The following is a 13,575-nucleotide window of genomic DNA, read 5'->3' as shown; positions in this document are numbered from 1 at the left end:
CTATGTACTATAGTCTTGCGAAACAACCAAAAAAAAAAAAAAAGGAGGAGGGATGCAACACGAGGATTTCCCGGGAGGTCACCCATCTTAGTACGACTCTCGCCCAAGCACGCTTAACTGCGGAGTTCTGATGGGATCCGGTGTATTAGTGCTTGTATGATCGCATCCGTTAGTATATCCCATGCAATCGCATATATCCTTTTTTGAAAACTGAATGGATCATTCGATGTGTGTCCCACTTGATATGCGGACCGGTTTAGTCACCTTGGAAATGCTTCCAACGTCGAAAAACAAGCGATAACCATGTCCAAACACTGTTTTGGAGCCGTAACTAATTGTGTCGGGATCACAAAAAAACATCTTAAATGCCTTCAAACGTCAAAATCTGCCCTCGAGAATGGTCCAATGGTACGAAGTCCCATTTCCTTGCCAGAAGATCTCTTGGGGCTTTTCAAAAAGGTATTATGGGTTGCATGGTTCCTCACGGTCTGAAAGTTACGACGTTCTCTATGTACTATAGTCTTGCGAAACAACCAAAAAAAAAAAAAGGGGGGAGGGATGCAACACGAGGACTTCCCGGGAGGTCACCCATCCTAGTCGACTCTCGCCCAAGCACGCTTAACTGCAGAGTTCTGATGGGATCCGGTGCATTAGTGCTGGTATGATCGCATCCGTTAGTATATCCCATGCAATCGCATATATCCTTTTTTGAAAACTGAATGGATCATTCGATGTGTGTCCCACTTGATATGCGGACCGGTTTAGTCACCTTGGAAATGCTTCCAACGTCGAAAAACAAGCGATAACCATGTCCAAACACTGTTTTGGAGCCGTAACTAATTGTGTCGGGATCACAAAAAAACATCTTAAATGCCTTCAAACGTCAAAATCTGCCCTCGAGAATGGTCCAATGGTACGAAGACCCATTGCCTTACCAGAAGCTCTCTTGGGGCTTTTCAAAAAGGTATTATGGGTTGCGTGGTTCCTCACGGTCTGAAAGTTACGACGTTCTCTATGTACTCTAGTCTTGCGAAACAACCAAAAAAAAAAAAAAAAGGAGGAGGGATGCAACACGAGGATTTCCCGGGAGGTCACCCATCTTAGTACGACTCTCGCCCAAGCACGCTTAACTGCGGAGTTCTGATGGGATCCGGTGCATTAGTGCTTGTATGATCGCATCCGTTAGTATATCCCATGCAATCGCATATATCCTTTTTTGAAAACTGAATGGATCATTCGATGTGTGTCCCACTTGATATGCGGACCGGTTTAGTCACCTTGGAAATGCTTCCAACGTCGAAAAACAAGCGATAACCATGTCCAAACACTGTTTTGGAGCCGTAACTAATTGTGTCGGGATCACAAAAAAACATCTTAAATGCCTTCAAACGTCAAAATCTGCCCTCGAGAATGGTCCAATGGTACGAAGTCCCATTTCCTTGCCAGAAGATCTCTTGGGGCTTTTCAAAAAGGTATTATGGGTTGCGTGGTTCCTCACGGTCTGAAAGTTACGACGTTCTCTATGTACTATAGTCTTGCGAAACAACCAAAAAAAAAAAAAAAAGGAGGAGGGATGCAACACGAGGATTTCCCGGGAGGTCACCCATCTTAGTACGACTCTCGCCCAAGCACGCTTAACTGCGGAGTTCTGATGGGATCCGGTGCATTAGTGCTTGTATGATCGCATCCGTTAGTATATCCCATGCAATCGCATATATCCTTTTTTGAAAACTGAATGGATCATTCGATGTGTGTCCCACTTGATATGCGGACCGGTTTAGTCACCTTGGAAATGCTTCCAACGTCGAAAAACAAGCGATAACCATGTCCAAACACTGTTTTGGAGCCGTAACTAATTGTGTCGGGATCACAAAAAAACATCTTAAATGCCTTCAAACGTCAAAATCTGCCCTCGAGAATGGTCCAATGGTACGAAGTCCCATTTCCTTGCCAGAAGATCTCTTGGGGCTTTTCAAAAAGGTATTATGGGTTGCATGGTTCCTCACGGTCTGAAAGTTACGACGTTCTCTATGTACTATAGTCTTGCGAAACAACCAAAAAAAAAAAAAGGGGGGAGGGATGCAACACGAGGACTTCCCGGGAGGTCACCCATCCTAGTCGACTCTCGCCCAAGCACGCTTAACTGCGGAGTTCTGATGGGATCCGGTGCATTAGTGCTGGTATGATCGCATCCGTTAGTATATCCCATGCAATCGCATATATCCTTTTTTGAAAACTGAATGGATCATTCGATGTGGGTCCCACTTGATATGCGGACCGGTTTAGTCACCTTGGAAATGCTTCCAACGTCGAAAAACAAGCGATAACCATGTCCAAACACTGTTTTGGAGCCGTAACTAATTGTGTCGGGATCACAAAAAAACATCTTAAATGCCTTCAAACGTCAAAATCTGCCCTCGAGAATGGTCCAATGGTACGAAGTCCCATTTCCTTGCCAGAAGATCTCTTGGGGCTTTTCAAAAAGGTATTATGGGTTGCATGGTTCCTCACGGTCTGAAAGTTACGACGTTCTCTATGTACTATAGTCTTGCGAAACAACCAAAAAAAAAAAAAGGGGGGAGGGATGCAACACGAGGACTTCCCGGGAGGTCACCCATCCTAGTCGACTCTCGCCCAAGCACGCTTAACTGCGGAGTTGTGATGGGATCCGGTGCATTAGTGCTGGTATGATCGCATCCGTTAGTATATCCCATGCAATCGCATATATCCTTTTTTGAAAACTGAATGGATCATTCGATGTGTGTCCCACTTGATATGCGGACCGGTTTAGTCACCTTGGAAATGCTTCCAACGTCGAAAAACAAGCGATAACCATGTCCAAACACTGTTTTGGAGCCGTAACTAATTGTGTCGGGATCACAAAAAAATATCTTAAATGCCTTCAAACGTCAAAATCTGCCCTCGAGAATGGTCCAATGGTACGAAGACCCATTGCCTTACCAGAAGCTCTCTTGGGGCTTTTCAAAAAGGTATTATGGGTTGCGTGGTTCCTCACGGTCTGAAAGTTACGACGTTCTCTATGTACTATAGTCTTGCGAAACAACCAAAAAAAAAAAAAAAGGAGGAGGGATGCAACACGAGGATTTCCCGGGAGGTCACCCATCTTAGTACGACTCTCGCCCAAGCACGCTTAACTGCGGAGTTCTGATGGGATCCGGTGCATTAGTGCTTGTATGATCGCATCCGTTAGTATATCCCATGCAATCGCATATATCCTTTTTTGAAAACTGAATGGATCATTCGATGTGTGTCCCACTTGATATGCGGACCGGTTTAGTCACCTTGGAAATGCTTCCAAAGTCGAAAAACAAGCGATAACCATGTCCAAACACTGTTTTGGAGCCGTAACTAATTGTGTCGGGATCACAAAAAAACATCTTAAATGCCTTCAAACGTCAAAATCTGCCCTCGAGAATGGTCCAATGGTACGAAGACCCATTGCCTTACCAGAAGCTCTCTTGGGGCTTTTCAAAAAGGTATTATGGGTTGCGTGGTTCCTCACGGTCTGAAAGTTACGACGTTCTCTATGTACTATAGTCTTGCGAAACAACCAAAAAAAAAAAAAAAGGAGGAGGGATGCAACACGAGGATTTCCCGGGAGGTCACCCATCTTAGTACGACTCTCGCCCAAGCACGCTTAACTGCGGAGTTCTGATGGGATCCGGTGCATTAGTGCTTGTATGATCGCATCCGTTAGTATATCCCATGCAATCGCATATATCCTTTTTTGAAAACTGAATGGATCATTCGATGTGTGTCCCACTTGATATGCGGACCGGTTTAGTCACCTTGGAAATGCTTCCAACGTCGAAAAACAAGCGATAACCATGTCCAAACACTGTTTTGGAGCCGTAACTAATTGTGTCGGGATCACAAAAAAACATCTTAAATGCCTTCAAACGTCAAAATCTGCCCTCGAGAATGGTCCAATGGTACGAAGTCCCATTTCCTTGCCAGAAGATCTCTTGGGGCTTTTCAAAAAGGTATTATGGGTTGCATGGTTCCTCACGGTCTGAAAGTTACGACGTTCTCTATGTACTATAGTCTTGCGAAACAACCAAAAAAAAAAAAGGGGGGAGGGATGCAACACGAGGACTTCCCGGGAGGTCACCCATCCTAGTCGACTCTCGCCCAAGCACGCTTAACTGCAGAGTTCTGATGGGATCCGGTGCATTAGTGCTGGTATGATCGCATCCGTTAGTATATCCCATGCAATCGCATATATCCTTTTTTGAAAACTGAATGGATCATTCGATGTGTGTCCCACTTGATATGCGGACCGGTTTAGTCACCTTGGAAATGCTTCCAACGTCGAAAAACAAGCGATAACCATGTCCAAACACTGTTTTGGAGCCGTAACTAATTGTGTCGGGATCACAAAAAAACATCTTAAATGCCTTCAAACGTCAAAATCTGCCCTCGAGAATGGTCCAATGGTACGAAGACCCATTGCCTTACCAGAAGCTCTCTTGGGGCTTTTCAAAAAGGTATTATGGGTTGCGTGGTTCCTCACGGTCTGAAAGTTACGACGTTCTCTATGTACTATAGTCTTGCGAAACAACCAAAAAAAAAAAAAAAAGGAGGAGGGATGCAACACGAGGATTTCCCGGGAGGTCACCCATCTTAGTACGACTCTCGCCCAAGCACGCTTAACTGCGGAGTTCTGATGGGATCCGGTGCATTAGTGCTTGTATGATCGCATCCGTTAGTATATCCCATGCAATCGCATATATCCTTTTTTGAAAACTGAATGGATCATTCGATGTGTGTCCCACTTGATATGCGGACCGGTTTAGTCACCTTGGAAATGCTTCCAACGTCGAAAAACAAGCGATAACCATGTCCAAACACTGTTTTGGAGCCGTAACTAATTGTGTCGGGATCACAAAAAAACATCTTAAATGCCTTCAAACGTCAAAATCTGCCCTCGAGAATGGTCCAATGGTACGAAGTCCCATTTCCTTGCCAGAAGATCTCTTGGGGCTTTTCAAAAAGGTATTATGGGTTGCATGGTTCCTCACGGTCTGAAAGTTACGACGTTCTCTATGTACTATAGTCTTGCGAAACAACCAAAAAAAAAAAAAGGGGGGAGGGATGCAACACGAGGACTTCCCGGGAGGTCACCCATCCTAGTCGACTCTCTCCCAAGCACGCTTAACTGCAGAGTTCTGATGGGATCCGGTGCATTAGTGCTGGTATGATCGCATCCGTTAGTATATCCCATGCAATCGCATATATCCTTTTTTGAAAACTGAATGGATCATTCGATGTGTGTCCCACTTGATATGCGGACCGGTTTAGTCACCTTGGAAATGCTTCCAACGTCGAAAAACAAGCGATAACCATGTCCAAACACTGTTTTGGAGCCGTAACTAATTGTGTCGGGATCACAAAAAAACATCTTAAATGCCTTCAAACGTCAAAATCTGCCCTCGAGAATGGTCCAATGGTACGAAGACCCATTGCCTTGCCAGAAGCTCTCTTGGGGCTTTTCAAAAAGGTATTATGGGTTGCATGGTTCCTCACGGTCTGAAAGTTACGACGTTCTCTATGTACTATAGTCTTGCGAAACAACCAAAAAAAAAAAAAAAGGAGGAGGGATGCAACACGAGGATTTCCCGGGAGGTCACCCATCTTAGTACGACTCTCGCCCAAGCACGCTTAACTGCGGAGTTCTGATGGGATCCGGTGCATTAGTGCTTGTATGATCGCATCCGTTAGTATATCCCATGCAATCGCATATATCCTTTTTTGAAAACTGAATGGATCATTCGATGTGGGTCCCACTTGATATGCGGACCGGTTTAGTCACCTTGGAAATGCTTCCAACGTCGAAAAACAAGCGATAACCATGTCCAAACACTGTTTTGGAGCCGTAACTAATTGTGTCGGGATCACAAAAAAACATCTTAAATGCCTTCAAACGTCAAAATCTGCCCTCGAGAATGGTCGAATGGTACGAAGACCCATTGCCTTGCCAGAAGCTCTCTTGGGGCTTTTCAAAAAGGTATTATGGGTTGCATGGTTCCTCACGGTCTGAAAGTTACGACGTTCTCTATATACTATAGTCTTGCGAAACAACCAAAAAAAAAAAAAAAGGAGGAGGGATGCAACACGAGGATTTCCCGGGAGTTCACCCATCCTAGTACGACTCTCGCCCAAGCACGCTTAACTGCGGAGTTCTGATGGGATCCGGTGCATTAGTGCTTGTATGATCGCATCCGTTAGTATATCCCATGCAATCGCATATATCCTTTTTTGAAAACTGAATGGATCATTCGATGTGGGTCCCACTTGATATGCGGACCGGTTTAGTCACCTTGGAAATGCTTCCAACGTCGAAAAACAAGCGATAACCATGTCCAAACACTGTTTTGGAGCCGTAACTAATTGTGTCGGGATCACAAAAAAACATCTTAAATGCCTTCAAACGTCAAAATCTGCCCTCGAGAATGGTCGAATGGTACGAAGACCCATTGCCTTGCCAGAAGCTCTCTTGGGGCTTTTCAAAAAGGTATTATGGGTTGCATGGTTCCTCACGGTCTGAAAGTTACGACGTTCTCTATATACTATAGTCTTGCGAAACAACCAAAAAAAAAAAAAAAGGAGGAGGGATGCAACACGAGGATTTCCCGGGAGTTCACCCATCCTAGTACGACTCTCGCCCAAGCACGCTTAACTGCGGAGTTCTGATGGGATCCGGTGCATTAGTGCTTGTATGATTGCATCCGTTAGTATATCCCATGCAATCGCATATATCCTTTTTTGAAAACTGAATGGATCATTCGATGTGGGTCCCACTTGATATGCGGATCGGTTTAGTCACCTTGGACGTGCTTCCAACGTCGAAAAACAAGCAATAACCATGTCCAAACACTGTTTTGAAGCCGTAACTAATTGTGTCGGGATAAAAAAAAACATCTTAAATGCCTTCAAACGTCAAAATCTGCCCTCGAGAATGGTCCAATGGTACGAAGTCCCATTTCCTTGCCGGAAGATCTCTTGGGGCTTTTCAAAAAGGTATTATGGGTTGCATGGTTCCTCACGGTCTGAAAGTTACGACGTTCTCTATGTACTATAGTCTTGCGAAACAACCAAAAAAAAAAAAAGGGGGGAGGGATGCAACACGAGGATTTCCCGGGAGGTCACCCATCCTAGTCGACTCTCGCCCAAGCACGCTTAACTGCGGAGTTCTGATGGGATCCGGTGCATTAGTGCTTGTATGATCGCATCCGTTAGTATATCCCATGCAATCGCATATATCCTTTTTTGAAAACTGAATGGATCATTCGATGTGGGTCCCACTTGATATGCGGACCGGTTTAGTCACCTTGGAAATGCTTCCAACGTCGAAAAACAAGCGATAACCATGTCCAAACACTGTTTTGGAGCCGTAACTAATTGTGTCGGGATCACAAAAAAACATCTTAAATGCCTTCAAACGTCAAAATCTGCCCTCGAGAATGGTCGAATGGTACGAAGACCCATTGCCTTGCCAGAAGCTCTCTTGGGGCTTTTCAAAAAGGTATTATGGGTTGCATGGTTCCTCACGGTCTGAAAGTTACGACGTTCTCTATGTACTATAGTCTTGCGAAACAACCAAAAAAAAAAAAAAAGGAGGGATGCAACACGAGGATTTCCCGGGAGGTCACCCATCTTAGTACGACTCTCGCCCAAGCACGCTTAACTGCGGAGTTCTGATGGGATCCGGTGCATTAGTGCTTGTATGATCGCATCCGTTAGTATATCCCATGCAATCGCATATATCCTTTTTTGAAAACTGAATGGATCATTCGATGTGTGTCCCACTTGATATGCGGACCGGTTTAGTCACCTTGGAAATGCTTCCAACGTCGAAAAACAAGCGATAACCATGTCCAAACACTGTTTTGAAGTCGTAACTAATTGTGTCGGGATCACAAAAAAACATCTCAACTGCCTTCAAACGTCAAAATCTGCCCTCGAGAATGGTCCAATGGTACGAAGTCCCATTGCCTTACCAGAAGATCTCTTGGGGCTTTTCAAAAAGGTATTATGGGTTGCGTGGTTCCTCACGGTCTGAAAGTTACGACGTTCTCTATGTACTATAGTCTTGCGAAACAACCAAAAAAAAAAAAAAAAAGGAGGAGGGATGCAACACGAGGATTTCCCGGGAGGTCACCCATCTTAGTACGACTCTCGCCCAAGCACGCTTAACTGCGGAGTTCTGATGGGATCCGGTGCATTAGTGCTTGTATGATCGCATCCGTTAGTATATCCCATGCAATCGCATATATCCTTTTTTGAAAACTGAATGGATCATTCGATGTGTGTCCCACTTGATATGCGGACCGGTTTAGTCACCTTGGAAATGCTTCCAACGTCGAAAAACAAGCGATAACCATGTCCAAACACTGTTTTGGAGCCGTAACTAATTGTGTCGGGATCACAAAAAAACATCTTAAATGCCTTCAAACGTCAAAATCTGCCCTCGAGAATGGTCGAATGGTACGAAGACCCATTGCCTTGCCAGAAGATCTCTTGGGGCTTTTCAAAAAGGTATTATGGGTTGCATGGTTCCTCACGGTCTGAAAGTTACGACGTTCTCTATATACTATAGTCTTGCGAAACAACCAAAAAAAAAAAAAAAGGAGGAGGGATGCAACACGAGGATTTCCCGGGAGGTCACCCATCCTAGTACGACTCTCGCCCAAGCACGCTTAACTGCGGAGTTCTGATGGGATCCGGTGCATTAGTGCTTGTATGATTGCATCCGTTAGTATATCCCATGCAATCGCATATATCCTTTTTTGAAAACTGAATGGATCATTCGATGTGGGTCCCACTTGATATGCGGATCGGTTTAGTCACCTTGGACGTGCTTCCAACGTCGAAAAACAAGCAATAACCATGTCCAAACACTGTTTTGAAGCCGTAACTAATTGTGTCGGGATAAAAAAAAACATCTTAAATGCCTTCAAACGTCAAAATCTGCCCTCGAGAATGGTCCAATGGTACGAAGTCCCATTTCCTTGCCAGAAGATCTCTTGGGGCTTTTCAAAAAGGTATTATGGGTTGCATGGTTCCTCACGGTCTGAAAGTTACGACGTTCTCTATGTACTATAGTCTTGCGAAACAACCAAAAAAAAAAAAAAAAGGAGGAGGGATGCAACACGAGGATTTCCCGGGAGGTCACCCATCTTAGTACGACTCTCGCCCAAGCACGCTTAACTGCGGAGTTCTGATGGGATCCGGTGCATTAGTGCTTGTATGATCGCATCCGTTAGTATATCCCATGCAATCGCATATATCCTTTTTTGAAAACTGAATGGATCATTCGATGTGTGTCCCACTTGATATGCGGACCGGTTTAGTCACCTTGGAAATGCTTCCAACGTCGAAAAACAAGCGATAACCATGTCCAAACACTGTTTTGGAGCCGTAACTAATTGTGTCGGGATCACAAAAAAACATCTTAAATGCCTTCAAACGTCAAAATCTGCCCTCGAGAATGGTCCAATGGTACGAAGACCCATTGCCTTGCCAGAAGCTCTCTTGGGGCTTTTCAAAAAGGTATTATGGGTTGCATGGTTCCTCACGGTCTGAAAGTTACGACGTTCTCTATATACTATAGTCTTGCGAAACAACCAAAAAAAAAAAAAAAGGAGGAGGGATGCAACACGAGGATTTCCCGGGAGGTCACCCATCCTAGTACGACTCTCGCCCAAGCACGCTTAACTGCGGAGTTCTGATGGGATCCGGTGCATTAGTGCTTGTATGATTGCATCCGTTAGTATATCCCATGCAATCGCATATATCCTTTTTTGAAAACTGAATGGATCATTCGATGTGGGTCCCACTTGATATGCGGATCGGTTTAGTCACCTTGGACGTGCTTCCAACGTCGAAAAACAAGCAATAACCATGTCCAAACACTGTTTTGAAGCCGTAACTAATTGTGTCGGGATAAAAAAAAACATCTTAAATGCCTTCAAACGTCAAAATCTGCCCTCGAGAATGGTCCAATGGTACGAAGTCCCATTTCCTTGCCAGAAGATCTCTTGGGGCTTTTCAAAAAGGTATTATGGGTTGCATGGTTCCTCACGGTCTGAAAGTTACGACGTTCTCTATGTACTATAGTCTTGCGAAACAACCAAAAAAAAAAAAAAAAGGAGGAGGGATGCAACACGAGGATTTCCCGGGAGGTCACCCATCTTAGTACGACTCTCGCCCAAGCACGCTTAACTGCGGAGTTCTGATGGGATCCGGTGCATTAGTGCTTGTATGATCGCATCCGTTAGTATATCCCATGCAATCGCATATATCCTTTTTTGAAAACTGAATGGATCATTCGATGTGTGTCCCACTTGATATGCGGACCGGTTTAGTCACCTTGGAAATGCTTCCAACGTCGAAAAACAAGCGATAACCATGTCCAAACACTGTTTTGAAGTCGTAACTAATTGTGTCGGGATCACAAAAAAACATCTCAACTGCCTTCAAACGTCAAAATCTGCCCTCGAGAATGGTCCAATGGTACGAAGTCCCATTGCCTTACCAGAAGATCTCTTGGGGCTTTTCAAAAAGGTATTATGGGTTGCGTGGTTCCTCACGGTCTGAAAGTTACGACGTTCTCTATGTACTATAGTCTTGCGAAACAACCAAAAAAAAAAAAAAAAGGAGGAGGGATGCAACACGAGGATTTCCCGGGAGGTCACCCATCTTAGTACGACTCTCGCCCAAGCACGCTTAACTGCGGAGTTCTGATGGGATCCGGTGCATTAGTGCTGGTATGATCGCATCCGTTAGTATATCCCATGCAATCGCATATATCCTTTTTTGAAAACTGAATGGATCATTCGATGTGTGTCCCACTTGATATGCGGACCGGTTTAGTCACCTTGGAAATGCTTCCAACGTCGAAAAACAAGCGATAACCATGTCCAAACACAGTTTTGGAGCCGTAACTAATTGTGTCGGGATCACAAAAAAACATCTTAAATGCCTTCAAACGTCAAAATCTGCCCTCGAGAATGGTCCAATGGTACGAAGTCCCATTTCCTTGCCAGGAGATCTCTTGGGGCTTTTCAAAAAGGTATTATGGGTTGCATGGTTCCTCACGGTCTGAAAGTTACGACGTTCTCTATGTACTATAGTCTTGCGAAACAACCAAAAAAAAAAAAAGGGGGAGGGATGCAACACGAGGACTTCCCGGGAGGTCACCCATCCTAGTACGACTCTCGCCCAAGCACGCTTAACTGCGGAGTTCTGATGGGATCCGGTGCATTAGTGCTGGTATGATCGCATCCGTTAGTATATCCCATGCAATCGCATATATCCTTTTTTGAAAACTGAATGGATCATTCGATGTGTGTCCCACTTGATATGCGGACCGGTTTAGTCACCTTGGAAATGCTTCCAACGTCGAAAAACAAGCGATAACCATGTCCAAACACAGTTTTGGAGCCGTAACTAATTGTGTCGGGATCACAAAAAAACATCTTAAATGCCTTCAAACGTCAAAATCTGCCCTCGAGAATGGTCCAATGGTACGAAGTCCCATTTCCTTGCCAGGAGATCTCTTGGGGCTTTTCAAAAAGGTATTATGGGTTGCATGGTTCCACACGGTCTGAAAGTTACGACGTTCTCTATGTACTATAGTCTTGCGAAACAACCAAAAAAAAAAAAAAAAGGAGGAGGGATGCAACACGAGGATTTCCCGGGAGGTCACCCATCTTAGTACGACTCTCGCCCAAGCACGCTTAACTGCGGAGTTCTGATGGGATCCGGTGCATTAGTGCTGGTATGATCGCATCCGTTAGTATATCCCATGCAATCGCATATATCCTTTTTTGAAAACTGAATGGATCATTCGATGTGTGTCCCACTTGATATGCGGACCGGTTTAGTCACCTTGGAAATGCTTCCAACGTCGAAAAACAAGCGATAACCATGTCCAAACACTGTTTTGAAGCCGTAACTAATTGTGTCGGGATCACAAAAAAACATCTCAACTGCCTTCAAACGTCAAAATCTGCCCTCGAGAATGGTCCAATGGTACGAAGTCCCATTGCCTTACCAGAAGATCTCTTGGGGCTTTTCAAAAAGGTATTATGGGTTGCGTGGTTCCTCACGGTCTGAAAGTTACGACGTTCTCTATGTACTATAGTCTTGCGAAACAACCAAAAAAAAAAAAAAAAGGGGGAGGGATGCAACACGAGGATTTCCCGGGAGGTCACCCATCTTAGTACGACTCTCGCCCAAGCACGCTTAACTGCGGAGTTCTGATGGGATCCGGTGCATTAGTGCTTGTATGATCGCATCCGTTAGTATATCCCATGCAATCGCATATATCCTTTTTTGAAAACTGAATGGATCATTCGATGTGTGTCCCACTTGATATGCGGACCGGTTTAGTCACCTTGGAAATGCTTCCAACGTCGAAAAACAAGCGATAACCATGTCCAAACACTGTTTTGAAGCCGTAACTAATTGTGTCGGGATCACAAAAAAACATCTCAACTGCCTTCAAACGTCAAAATCTGCCCTCGAGAATGGTCCAATGGTACGAAGTCCCATTGCCTTACCAGAAGATCTCTTGGGGCTTTTCAAAAAGGTATTATGGGTTGCGTGGTTCCTCACGGTCTGAAAGTTACGACGTTCTCTATGTACTATAGTCTTGCGAAACAACCAAAAAAAAAAAAAAAAGGAGGAGGGATGCAACACGAGGATTTCCCGGGAGGTCACCCATCTTAGTACGACTCTCGCCCAAGCACGCTTAACTGCGGAGTTCTGATGGGATCCGGTGCATTAGTGCTTGTATGATCGCATCCGTTAGTATATCCCATGCAATCGCATATATCCTTTTTTGAAAACTGAATGGATCATTCGATGTGTGTCCCACTTGATATGCGGACCGGTTTAGTCACCTTGGAAATGCTTCCAACGTCGAAAAACAAGCGATAACCATGTCCAAACACTGTTTTGGAGCCGTAACTAATTGTGTCGGGATCACAAAAAAACATCTTAAATGCCTTCAAACGTCAAAATCTGCCCTCGAGAATGGTCGAATGGTACGAAGACCCATTGCTTTGCCAGAAGATCTCTTGGGGCTTTTCAAAAAGGTATTATGGGTTGCATGGTTCCTCACGGTCTGAAAGTTACGACGTTCTCTATATACTATAGTCTTGCGAAACAACCAAAAAAAAAAAAAAGGAGGAGGGATGCAACACGAGGATTTCCCGGGAGGTCACCCATCCTAGTACGACTCTCGCCCAAGCACGCTTAACTGCGGAGTTCTGATGGGATCCGGTGCATTAGTGCTTGTATGATTGCATCCGTTAGTATATCCCATGCAATCGCATATATCCTTTTTTGAAAACTGAATGGATCATTCGATGTGTGTCCCACTTGATATGCGGACCGGTTTAGTCACCTTGGAAATGCTTCCAACGTCGAAAAACAAGCGATAACCATGTCCAAACACTGTTTTGAAGCCGTAACTAATTGTGTCGGGATCACAAAAAAACATCTCAAATGCCTTCAAACGTCAAAATCTGCCCTCGAGAATGGTCG

The 13,575-nt window shown here is 44.6% G+C and overlaps 19 non-coding genes and 8 pseudogenes across 19 annotated transcripts; all 27 read right to left on the bottom strand.

The window, feature by feature from the left end:
- Positions 1-49: 49 nt before the first annotated feature.
- LOC147931376 (5S ribosomal RNA) lies at positions 50-168 on the bottom strand. Its single transcript, XR_015576272.1, has one exon. It is a non-coding gene; the product is annotated as a 5S ribosomal RNA (ribosomal RNA).
- A 387-nt stretch (positions 169-555) lies between these two features.
- Positions 556-673, bottom strand: LOC147931375 (5S ribosomal RNA; annotated as a pseudogene).
- A 389-nt stretch (positions 674-1,062) lies between these two features.
- LOC147931374 (5S ribosomal RNA) lies at positions 1,063-1,181 on the bottom strand. Its single transcript, XR_015576388.1, has one exon. It is a non-coding gene; the product is annotated as a 5S ribosomal RNA (ribosomal RNA).
- Positions 1,182-1,570: 389 nt separating this feature from the next.
- On the bottom strand, positions 1,571-1,689 carry LOC147931373 (5S ribosomal RNA). The gene has a single exon (XR_015576387.1). It is a non-coding gene; the product is annotated as a 5S ribosomal RNA (ribosomal RNA).
- A 387-nt stretch (positions 1,690-2,076) lies between these two features.
- LOC147931372 (5S ribosomal RNA) lies at positions 2,077-2,194 on the bottom strand (annotated as a pseudogene).
- A 387-nt stretch (positions 2,195-2,581) lies between these two features.
- On the bottom strand, positions 2,582-2,699 carry LOC147931371 (5S ribosomal RNA; annotated as a pseudogene).
- A 388-nt stretch (positions 2,700-3,087) lies between these two features.
- LOC147931370 (5S ribosomal RNA) lies at positions 3,088-3,206 on the bottom strand. Its single transcript, XR_015576386.1, has one exon. It is a non-coding gene; the product is annotated as a 5S ribosomal RNA (ribosomal RNA).
- A 388-nt stretch (positions 3,207-3,594) lies between these two features.
- On the bottom strand, positions 3,595-3,713 carry LOC147931369 (5S ribosomal RNA). The gene has a single exon (XR_015576385.1). It is a non-coding gene; the product is annotated as a 5S ribosomal RNA (ribosomal RNA).
- A 386-nt stretch (positions 3,714-4,099) lies between these two features.
- LOC147931368 (5S ribosomal RNA) lies at positions 4,100-4,217 on the bottom strand (annotated as a pseudogene).
- A 389-nt stretch (positions 4,218-4,606) lies between these two features.
- On the bottom strand, positions 4,607-4,725 carry LOC147931367 (5S ribosomal RNA). The gene has a single exon (XR_015576383.1). It is a non-coding gene; the product is annotated as a 5S ribosomal RNA (ribosomal RNA).
- Positions 4,726-5,112: 387 nt separating this feature from the next.
- LOC147931366 (5S ribosomal RNA) lies at positions 5,113-5,230 on the bottom strand (annotated as a pseudogene).
- A 388-nt stretch (positions 5,231-5,618) lies between these two features.
- Positions 5,619-5,737, bottom strand: LOC147931365 (5S ribosomal RNA). Its single transcript, XR_015576382.1, has one exon. It is a non-coding gene; the product is annotated as a 5S ribosomal RNA (ribosomal RNA).
- Positions 5,738-6,125: 388 nt separating this feature from the next.
- LOC147931364 (5S ribosomal RNA) lies at positions 6,126-6,244 on the bottom strand (annotated as a pseudogene).
- A 388-nt stretch (positions 6,245-6,632) lies between these two features.
- Positions 6,633-6,751, bottom strand: LOC147931363 (5S ribosomal RNA; annotated as a pseudogene).
- Positions 6,752-7,137: 386 nt separating this feature from the next.
- LOC147931362 (5S ribosomal RNA) lies at positions 7,138-7,255 on the bottom strand (annotated as a pseudogene).
- A 385-nt stretch (positions 7,256-7,640) lies between these two features.
- On the bottom strand, positions 7,641-7,759 carry LOC147931361 (5S ribosomal RNA). Its single transcript, XR_015576381.1, has one exon. It is a non-coding gene; the product is annotated as a 5S ribosomal RNA (ribosomal RNA).
- Positions 7,760-8,149: 390 nt separating this feature from the next.
- LOC147931360 (5S ribosomal RNA) lies at positions 8,150-8,268 on the bottom strand. The gene has a single exon (XR_015576380.1). It is a non-coding gene; the product is annotated as a 5S ribosomal RNA (ribosomal RNA).
- Positions 8,269-8,656: 388 nt separating this feature from the next.
- Positions 8,657-8,775, bottom strand: LOC147931359 (5S ribosomal RNA). The gene has a single exon (XR_015576459.1). It is a non-coding gene; the product is annotated as a 5S ribosomal RNA (ribosomal RNA).
- Positions 8,776-9,163: 388 nt separating this feature from the next.
- LOC147931358 (5S ribosomal RNA) lies at positions 9,164-9,282 on the bottom strand. Its single transcript, XR_015576379.1, has one exon. It is a non-coding gene; the product is annotated as a 5S ribosomal RNA (ribosomal RNA).
- A 388-nt stretch (positions 9,283-9,670) lies between these two features.
- On the bottom strand, positions 9,671-9,789 carry LOC147931357 (5S ribosomal RNA). The gene has a single exon (XR_015576458.1). It is a non-coding gene; the product is annotated as a 5S ribosomal RNA (ribosomal RNA).
- Positions 9,790-10,177: 388 nt separating this feature from the next.
- LOC147931356 (5S ribosomal RNA) lies at positions 10,178-10,296 on the bottom strand. The gene has a single exon (XR_015576378.1). It is a non-coding gene; the product is annotated as a 5S ribosomal RNA (ribosomal RNA).
- A 389-nt stretch (positions 10,297-10,685) lies between these two features.
- On the bottom strand, positions 10,686-10,804 carry LOC147931355 (5S ribosomal RNA). Its single transcript, XR_015575731.1, has one exon. It is a non-coding gene; the product is annotated as a 5S ribosomal RNA (ribosomal RNA).
- A 386-nt stretch (positions 10,805-11,190) lies between these two features.
- Positions 11,191-11,309, bottom strand: LOC147931354 (5S ribosomal RNA). Its single transcript, XR_015575668.1, has one exon. It is a non-coding gene; the product is annotated as a 5S ribosomal RNA (ribosomal RNA).
- A 389-nt stretch (positions 11,310-11,698) lies between these two features.
- Positions 11,699-11,817, bottom strand: LOC147931353 (5S ribosomal RNA). The gene has a single exon (XR_015575730.1). It is a non-coding gene; the product is annotated as a 5S ribosomal RNA (ribosomal RNA).
- Positions 11,818-12,206: 389 nt separating this feature from the next.
- LOC147931352 (5S ribosomal RNA) lies at positions 12,207-12,325 on the bottom strand. Its single transcript, XR_015576377.1, has one exon. It is a non-coding gene; the product is annotated as a 5S ribosomal RNA (ribosomal RNA).
- A 389-nt stretch (positions 12,326-12,714) lies between these two features.
- On the bottom strand, positions 12,715-12,833 carry LOC147931351 (5S ribosomal RNA). Its single transcript, XR_015576376.1, has one exon. It is a non-coding gene; the product is annotated as a 5S ribosomal RNA (ribosomal RNA).
- A 387-nt stretch (positions 12,834-13,220) lies between these two features.
- Positions 13,221-13,339, bottom strand: LOC147931350 (5S ribosomal RNA). The gene has a single exon (XR_015576457.1). It is a non-coding gene; the product is annotated as a 5S ribosomal RNA (ribosomal RNA).
- Between the last annotated feature and the right edge of the window lie 236 nt (positions 13,340-13,575).

The sequence above is a fragment of the Camelina sativa genome, chromosome 12, assembly GCF_030686135.1.
Source record: "Camelina sativa cultivar CO46 ecotype springtype chromosome 12, ASM3068613v1".
NCBI lineage: Eukaryota > Viridiplantae > Streptophyta > Magnoliopsida > Brassicales > Brassicaceae > Camelina > Camelina sativa.
This window is presented reverse-complemented; position numbering and strand designations above follow the sequence as displayed.